The following is a 9,927-nucleotide window of genomic DNA, read 5'->3' as shown; positions in this document are numbered from 1 at the left end:
TTCACACTGACATTTGGTGCTGTTCTTTAATAAAACACAACGTAATTAAAAAAAATTCCTATATCAAATCAGTTCTATAACAGAGCTCGTGGGCTGGCTGCAGTTAATGCCCTTAAAATAACCCAGTAATATATGAAAAAGTCTCCTATTGCCCAAAGACAACTAGTTAACTTCCTTTTATGAAACTGTAGGTCTTTTTATTAGGCTACAAAACTGATTCAAACAAATGAAAACCAAATGTGTAAAGAAATGTGTTTTTCTTTAAATTCATCCCAAAATAGCGTAAGCCACAGGCTCTTCAAGCAAAGCTGTGCCTCGGTCTGTCCTGCAGGCTGGCTTGGCCTTTTGTGAGTGAATACAGGGCTCATCTATTGAGCAACACCGTGCTGTTTGACACAGGGCCTGCACAGTGACTGTGCTGGAGATATTAAGCAGCCATTCAGGGTGGAACTATTCAGAGCAGCGAGCCCTGAGCTGTGTGAAAGCATTATGCAACTCAGAGTGGCACACGTTGTATTCTCCAGCCCCAAAGAGTGGCTATTGTGGAGGGAAGTTATTTCAACATTCACATGCAAAAGCTTTCAGCATGGACTGTGAACCTGTGCCCTGGCTTGTGATATTATTCATTCACGTGCTAAACAGACATGAAGCTGAACCAGCCCCTCTATAAATGAGTGCATCTACTATTGAGATCAATAAGAATTGCACTTGCTTACACCAGGGCTGAATTTTGTGCCTATAAATTGCAAACAGTTCCGCTGTGGATGGAAAATATATTAACCTTCTGTGAACATAAAACTCAGCATGTCATCCGCAGGATTTTGCTTTTCAGTGATTGCTTCCTAACAGGAGAACAATTACATTCAAGTGGGGAATGTTTTAGCAACAGATCTTTGTGTACTGCCTGAACAAGCTCATGTCTTGGCCTCGGTGGAAACAATCCATGTCTGGGCACTCAGGTCTTCAATTCTGATAAAGTCCTTGTGAAGACTAAAGGCCAGGCTGCTTTGGCCAAGAGGGCAGTGAATGAGATTTAATAAAGTGTGTTATTCCATGGAGCAAACCTTAACAAACAAAATACACAGGTTTTATTTCCTGTATCTGTGAGTCTTGTCTGGTGAGTTAGAGACTTCCCATTAAATACTACCCCACCTGGCTCATATTTCAGCCAAAGGTTAAATCCCTACTGGCACATTTATCTGACCATGCACATAGTACTTGATGCCAAGACCCATTAAGAGATGTAGATTGTCATATTTTCTTGCAAAATGAAGGGGAATCAAGTTCCTAAATGTTTTTTGAAGCCTTTGGGCTCTGCTGGATTTAGGAACTGGCACATGTTAAGTTATCAACTTTTAAGTTTATGTCTGTGCCATTGTGACTTGTGAAATTTTTGCTGTGTGCTCCCCAGGGAGAGAGCTCTTGGAGGGGGAGCCAAATGAGTTTAGGACATGGAAATTCCAGAGGAAACCATCTAATTCATTATGGATATTGGGCAAGAGTCACTCGTGCAGGAGGTGCACAGAAAGTTTTGGGGTTTTTTGGCTCCTCTTGTCTAACCAGGCTTTGTGAGGTCCATGGCAAAAGCAATTTGACATTCAGAAGATTATGTTCTCTATCTTAAAAATTAAAATTATTACAGAGCATGATACTGCATTTGAAGAAAAACTATAATCTTGTAGTATAATATTGTAGAACAATGCATACCTTTAAGAGGTTGCACACATCCTTAATTTGAAATGTTTTCTGAATATTAAGTGTTTAATTTTGCACTCTCTCAATGCAGTGGCTTCTTAAAGGAGTACAGATTAGATATCCCACCTAGTTTTCTGTGGAATGATATATGACATTTGGTCAAATGCACTGTGCTCTCAGGATAAATTATAAAGTACTTAAGTGTATTTCATTACACATTATACTTCATCTTCAGGCAAAAATGTGTTTTGTCAAACTATTGATTTGTATTATCAGGGCATGTTGTATAAAATTCAAGACTGAATTTCATTTTAGGGAACTGTGCAATTTGTCTAACCATTCCAAGGAAAAGGACATCAAATACATATGAGCAACTGTGTTGGTGAAATGAATTTTAATCCTGTTTATCATCCTTCCAGATACACTGTACAGTGGCATTTGATAAATTCCACTCCCTAGACCTCAGTCTGATCACTGATGAGATAGGGACGTTACAACGTCCCAGTGGCATCGAGCTGGATTCCTGCTCTTAATAGGGTGCTGATAATACAGACACTGGTAATTTATCTGTTACTTAAGAAAAATTAAATCTGATTTTGTGAGAGAAGGGAAAACAAATAGATGAATATAGGTGGGAATGAATGTAGACATAGTCTGCAGTACATAATTGGTGTCTAGAGGTATTAAGGACTAAATGCAAGTATTTGAGGGATTGTTTTATCTACCAATTGTGTGTTTAAAACTTGAGAGTGAGGAAACATAGTCTCTCTCTTTTTTCTTCTTTTTTTTTCTTTTTATTTAACTTTCTTGCAGATTTTCTACATGACCTTGAAAAAGTTGGATGGAGCTGATTCAGCACTGGAAGACAATGGGTCAGGTTCTACAAAGAGGTGAGGACTGAAACTGCATAACTCCTGCAGCTTCTGTCTCCTCCCTTGTATAAAAAGAGGACAACAATGTACTCCTTCCCGCACCCCTGGGGGATGGCAAACCTAAATCCCCTGCTATCTGCAAAGATCCTGGTATCAAAAATATGTGGGCTGCTTCTACTTGAATGTGCTGAGGCTCTGAAGGACAAGGGCTTTGCTGTGGTTGTGGGTTCCCCAGCAGAGGGCAACATCACTCCCACACATGAAAACCATCCATACGCTACTCGATCCCAAACTTGCCAAAAGCAAGAGAAGTCTGTTCTTTGGCCTCTATAGTTCTGTTTAAATGCAGATTGTTACCCTGTTTCAATATTAGCCCTAAAATGAGATGGCAGAGTGTTAGCGCTCCCATGGCACTGTTGGCCTTAGAAAAAAAGCTTCAAAACCCTCCAGTGCTGGCCAGAAACACAATAGCAATTCTTATTTTGTCAGTGGTTTATACAGTGCTAATATCCTTCACAGCTGTGACTGAGCTGTGCTTTGAGTGTTGCATGGCTTTAGTTAACTTTTATCACTCTTACCCATTTATTTGATTTGTGACCCAAGGGTGTTTGAGGTGCCTGTCACAGGAGGTGGAAAAGAAAGACATCAGGTGGATCCTGATCTCATAGAATCAATAGCTGCATTTTCTGTCATTTCGTGTGGGGTCAGGACTGTGCCTGGTCAGGCTGGCGAAGGGACTGGAGCACAAGCCCTGTGAGGAGAGGCTGAGGGAGCTGAGGGTGTTTAGCCTGGAGGAGGCTCAGGGGAGACCTTATCACTCTCCACAACTACCTGAAAGGATGTTGTAGCCAGGTGGGGATTGGTCTCTTCTCTCAGGCAGTAGAACAAGAGGGCATGGGCTGAAGCTCTGCCAGGGGAGCTTTAGGCTGGATATCAGGAAGAAATTCTTTCCAGAGAGAGTGATCAGGAATTGGAATGGGCTGCCCAGGGATGTGGTGGATTCACCATTCCTGGAGGTGTTTAAGATGAGATTGGATGTGGCACTGAATGCCATGATCTGGTAATCACAGTGGGGTTGGATTAAGGGTTGGACTTGATGATCTCAGAGGTCTCTTGCAACCCAGCTGGTTCTATGATTCTATAATTCTATGATTTGAGGCTCTTGGGGTCTCTTGGGCACTCCTGAACCTTGCTGGCCCTGTCCAGCTTCCAGCCTTTGCCCAGGAGCCCTGTTTCAGCTCAGGGCTCAGCTCACAGCCATGGCCTGAGCTATGCCATGGGCATGTCCATCTCTGACCTTGCCCTCTGGATGGACCCATGTCCTCTCTCCAGCTCCTACATCTTACCCTTGTCAGTTGGATGGACCCAAGAACTGCCTGGTTACTTTGTCTTGTCTGAGGCTGCTGATGGGACTCGCAGCTGTGACCACCAGGCTCTGCCCCACCTTCAGACTCCGTGGGACTGCGCCCTGCCAGGCATAGCCTGGGCTGGGTCACCTGTGTCTCACTCATGGCACAGCCTTGCTCCCACTTCTCCTGCAGAGACCAAATTCATGCCCTGTGAGAAATCCTCAATGAAAAATTCAGTCAAACCATTCTGAGCACTTGAAGAGAACAGGAGGCTTAGAATAAATCTTTGCAGGATCACAGGTCTGTGTAATGCAAAAATGTGCAACCCTGGAAATAGAAATAGTTGTATACAGCTTAACTGAGCTGTAAGCAGCTCTTGCTGGAAGCTGGTCTTTTAGATAACCAGATCTATTAAAGAGAGGGTTAGTCTTCAGCCTGGCAGAGAACATCTTGAGAAGTGAAGATCTACAGAAGTCAAAAGAACAAGAATTGAAAATAGAAGTATTGACAAAGTCCAGCTTGCCTTTACTGTGCTTGGAATTTAGGAAATCAAGTGAATTTGAAGCTAAAACTTGGTTGCAATAATGCCAAGGTCATGGGTTCAATCCCCTATATGGGCCATTGACTTAAGGGTTGGACTTGATGATCCTTGTGGGTCCCTTCCAACTCAGAATAGTCTGTGATTCCTGATTCCTAACTTTATGATTTATTGCAGTTTATTGCCTGATCCTTGGGTGCCTGTAACTAGGCAGACACAGAAGATGACAGGTAGCGATGTATTTTGTTTAATGTGAGGCAAAAGGGGCTAAACTTCAGTCAGTTTTCTATTAAACTTTCCCCTCCAAGTAGCTAAACAGCAAATACATAGAAACACTGGGCAGCCATCTTGTTGTCTGGCGTTTTGGCGGGAAGGGCAGCCATTTTGTGGCAGTAAGGATGATGTAGGGCTATCAGGGTGGGAGCAACCATCTTGTGTCTGTGAGGGGGGACTCAGTGCGCCATTTTGTGTGCGTGGTGACAGTACCAAAAATGCATGTTCTTGCCCTCTCTCTCTTCCCAATGCCAATCGGGCACTTTGATCCCAACTAGGAGCTGTCTCTTCCTCAGGCACAGTGAATTTTCCTTTTTCTTGTTTAGATAAAATTCCCAAAATCAAATGCCACGCCACAGTCGCCTGTGACATTAGTGGGTCATTATGTCACAGAATCACAGACTATTCTGAGTTGGAAGGGACCCACAAGGATCATCAAGTCCAACTCTTAAGTCAATGGCCCATATAGGGGATTGAGCCCATGACCTTGGCATTATATCGTGTGGCGTCCCATAATTTAATTCCAGATTTGTCCCAATCAGAGTAGGTGATGTTATAAGGGATGACATAATTATTTTTTGAAATCCACTTGATTAATGATTTTAGTGAGGCTTTGTTGACTGTGTGTCCATGAAGGCAAATTAGATTCTTTGCTATGCATTCTCCCACATTTGTTTAAGAAACACAGCCCTCAGAGTGACTGGGAAGTTCTTTTGGATGTTGTTAATATGAGATGTAAATACATATGTCAAAATTTGGGACTGGGTGGTTTATATTTGATTTGTGAGCCCCTGGGTCCTGTGTCTGAGCTCAGTTGGTTGGAATTGATGCACAACGTGGTGATTCTGGAATGGCTTGACAGACATTGCACTGTCTGTCTAACTGGTAAATTATTTCTGAAGTGTCAGGCACTGCTGTGAAGGGATTTGTAATGTGTACTAACACTCCCAGTTGATGGTATAAATCAGTAGATTTTACTCATTTGGTTATCAGATTCACACATTTCTTATTATGAACTTTGGCATCCATAGATTGCTGCGTAGCACACATGAAATAATGTGTTTCAGTTTACTCTCTTGGACCTCATAGAGCATAAGTCCATCAAGCACAGACCTTGATTTAAAACAAAAGTGCCTTCAGGATAAGGTATCCAATCCTCACAGAGTGAGTTAATTCATGGAAATGTTGGTTGTTTTTTTTTTTTAAAGGTACTATTTTACAGAAAGGTAAGTATGTTTTTTTAGTATATTTAATTGTCAAGATGTTTTTAGGGAAATGGGCCCTTACCACTATTAATGAATAAGCGCCTGAAATTCCTCCATATCCATGACCTAAATTGATGTTCATCTTCTCAGAGGATTGTGGCAGTAGTAGTGTGCAAAGCATTTCTGTAAATTGTAGGAAGGCTAGAGAGTTAATTGTTTGGGCCTGCCAGATTATGGAGAATTTGTAAATGTATCCATTATTTGTAATAAGGTGAACTGCTTTCTGCTTCTAAAGTTGTTGCTATCAAAAAGAACATGTTATGGATGCCACATGCTACTAATGCTCTCTATCAGTCTATTGTATGGTTGATATCTGTAAAATATCTAAAAGAGTCTGTCTGGTGATGATATCCTGAACAGAAAACAGCACAGCACCTGGCCAGAAGATTGTGGATAGCCCACAACCTTTAGTTTTTGGAATTATATAAAACTTTTCTGAAATTAATGCTGTCAGTCAAGGTCAGTGTTCTCTATTGTATCATATCTACTTGGTACTTCTACCACAAACATGATGTCTGTTATCCAGGACTGTTGTGTTGACTATCACAGAACTCAAGTCTGCCTGGCATAACTCATGGATCTCCTTTAATCAGCTATCAGAGTGGGAGCACCAGCTCCTTCCTTGGTATGTTTTTATAGACCACATATTTTCATTTTCCCATAAGGAAATTGTTTCCACCACGTGCTGATAGTCTTAGTAAGGCTGTAGCTACACTCATAAATGAACAAGACTTCCTTGTCTGTGTTGTTTCTTTCTTTCTTTGTTGTTTTTTTTTGTGTTTTACTGCACAGACTGGCATCTTGCAGCTATAGGCAGTGAAATTATTTTATACTGTTCTCAGATTTTGATGCCTTGGCTAATCCAGCTCAAACCCATGGTTTTTGGGCCTGTGTTTCTTTTGGCATTTGTTTGGTTGAAAGGATCACTCTGTCCAGAGGAAATATGGTATTCTCCATGTTTCATAAAATCCTCAGCCTCACAGCTCTTTTCTGGTTTGGAGCTGCCTCTTTAGGTATTTTCTGCCTTCTGTTGTCTTCTGCTTGCAGTACCAAAATGTTTTCTGACAAGACTGACTAAATGCTCCAAATCTCCTAACATTGTCTATTGTCTGAAGCACACAGAAATTTCTTTTAGAGGAAAATGCCAGAATGCTGATGTGTATTGTCAGAGACATTGTTCCAGTACTCAGAAACAGACTCTGATATGCCATTCAAGACTGTTAAAGCATAAATCTTGAGGCAGAGATAAAGAGAGATCCTCATCTAAAACACTGGAAGGAAAAGAGAGAAATTAAAAACAAACTTAGGGGAAAAAAAGGTGGAGGGTCCTGAGGCAGCTTGAATAATATTTGAGATGGAGATAGATTTTATCCGTGTGGTAAAATAAGTCAGTGTTAAAATTAATCTGTGAAGAAGCAAATTATTTATTATTACACTTATTAGGCTTTTAATGAATTTTGAATAAATATACTTGGATTCCTGTCAAATAGTCTAGAAAGATTAAAAAATGTGGATGCACAACATCCTCAGAGCTGGGCAATATTTCCAGTTATATTAATTAAGAGGTTGTTAGTGATGTTTTGCAACTAATATCCCTCTGCAGTTCCTGTAACCATACATGTAAATAATTTATAATGTGCATTATCGATTTACAGTTTGTTATTATTTGATTGTCGGTTTTTAATTCTACCTGACATTAAAGCCATGTCAAGTGATTGGCAACACCAAAGTTCTCCCTGATGTGAGGAAGAGTTTTTACAAGCATTGGGTGTTTCTGAATCAAAGAGTGGCATTGCTCAAAGACATGCTGTGTTATTGGGCTGAATCCTTCCATCTTAAGGACTCTGGATTTTATGTGTGTTTGCAGCTGAAATTCTGTTCTGTATGTGGTTTGAAGAATTGTTTGTACTTTTTCAGAATATTTGCCATTTGCTTCACAAAACTCCTGTACTGTAAACCCTGTCAAAAATGATGTGCCAGTGAAGATACTCACTTCAGTCAATTTACTCCAAAGACTTCACCTTCAGTATAGTTTTTCTCATTTATTATTGTTATTATTATTGTTATTGTTGTTGTTGTAATTATTATTATTATTATTATTACCTAGATAAGAATTTAGCATTTTCTATTTATTTATTACTGAAAAAATAAGTTGTATCTATTTGCTTATTATTTAATTGAATTTATTTTATTTATTTCTCTCTAGGATTCCAGTCACACTGCCTGCCTAAGCACGTCCTGCCATTTCAGACCTAATGGGAAGGTGAAACTTAAGGCAGAGTTAAGCTGCCAGAGCTCCTCTCTAAATGTCTTTCCTCACCAGTGTTTCCTGTGTTTCCAGGCACTTCACACCTCACAGCATTGAGAAATGCAGCCTTTGAGACAGCAGAATGGGTGGAATCATAAAATCATAGAATGGATTGGTTTGGAAAAGACCTCCGAGATCATCCAGTCCAACCCTTGGTCCAACTCCAGTCCCTTTACCAGATCATGGCACTCAGTGCCATGGCCAATCTCACTTTAAACACCTCCAGGGATGGGGAATCCACCCCCTCTCTGGGCAGCCCATTCCAATGCCTGAGCACTCTCTCTGGAAAGAATTTTTTCTGATCTCCAACTTCAATTTCCCCTGGCAGAGCTTGAGCCCGTGCCCCCTTGTCCTATTGCTGAGTGCCTGGGAGAAGAGAACAACGCCCACCTGGCCAGAACTTCCCTTCAGGCAGTTCCAGACAGTGCTGAGGTCACCTCTGAGCCTCCTCTTCTCCAAGCTAAACACCCCCAGCTCCCTCAGCCTCTCCCCATAGGATTTGTGCTCCAGGTCCATAAATGTGAGCCATGCGTGCCTGAATGCTGCTGGGCTCTTCCTTTTTACATCTCTCTCATGCATTGCCCATGGATATGACTGCACAGGGGACAGCAGCTCTGTCTGCCATGGGCAAGAGCCCCTCTGTGGCTCCTTTGCCCACCCCTTGTGCCCAGGCTGTGGGGCCATGTGGCACAGAATAGCATCACAGCTGAACTCCCCTCTGTGTAAGCCCAGAGATTCCCATGCCTCAGGCAGCCATGTGTGGTAGAACACAGTAAGGTTGTGGCAGCTAAAAAAGGAGAGGGCAAAGTTTGCAGGTGTCACACACGGGATATTTTGTTAAATCACTCTATGAAGAAAGAAAAAGGAGAAAAAAATAGAAAAAGGCAAAAGCTAAAGGTAACTTCAAGTTACACAAGGTATATTGTAAAATCCCACCTATGGGCGCCTCCCATTGGTTGAATAGCAGTGTCTATAAACTTTATTACAGCTTCTAATTGAATGTCACTCCTTGTTCAGATGTTCTCTCTCCCGTGAGAAATTTCCCTCTTCAACATTCTTTTCTCATGGATAGCTTCTCCCAAAACCTCCTTATCTCATTTTGGTTTTGCTGGTCTACTCTTTTTTCTCACAGGACTAATTAAGTTCTCAGTGTTCACATCTCTGTACCAAAAAGTACCAACTACTAGGCCTGCAGCTCCAAAGGCCTCCCTCAACTCAAAAACTCCTAAAAATCCTCACACACGTCCTTCACTTCCGCGTGTTCCTTGCTTGGGGAAAGACGATGAAGCGAGTCCTTCGGACCACCTCTCTCATCTTTCCAGATCCACTGTAGAGGTTCATACAGACTGATGCTTCTCAGAATCCCCAGAACTCTTAAAAAGTGTGCCTCTTGTCCCTCCCCCCCGTTGTCTGGTTAGCAATTGGTCTCTGTTGTGACATACACAGCAGAAAGCAGGGTGTGGGCAGAAGAGGAGAGCCCTGTGTTCCCCTGTGCTGCCTGTGGGTGCTGTCACTGAGCCCTCCTGTGCTTCCCTGCCAGCCTTTACACCTGCTCAGTTTGCTGAGAAATCTGTATAGAGTGAATAAGAAACTGTCACAACCTTTGTCATCTTGTGAGTGATTTGGG

This window comes from Pithys albifrons, chromosome 7 (assembly GCF_047495875.1).
Source record: "Pithys albifrons albifrons isolate INPA30051 chromosome 7, PitAlb_v1, whole genome shotgun sequence".
Classification (NCBI taxonomy): domain Eukaryota; kingdom Metazoa; phylum Chordata; class Aves; order Passeriformes; family Thamnophilidae; genus Pithys; species Pithys albifrons.
This window is presented reverse-complemented; position numbering follows the sequence as displayed.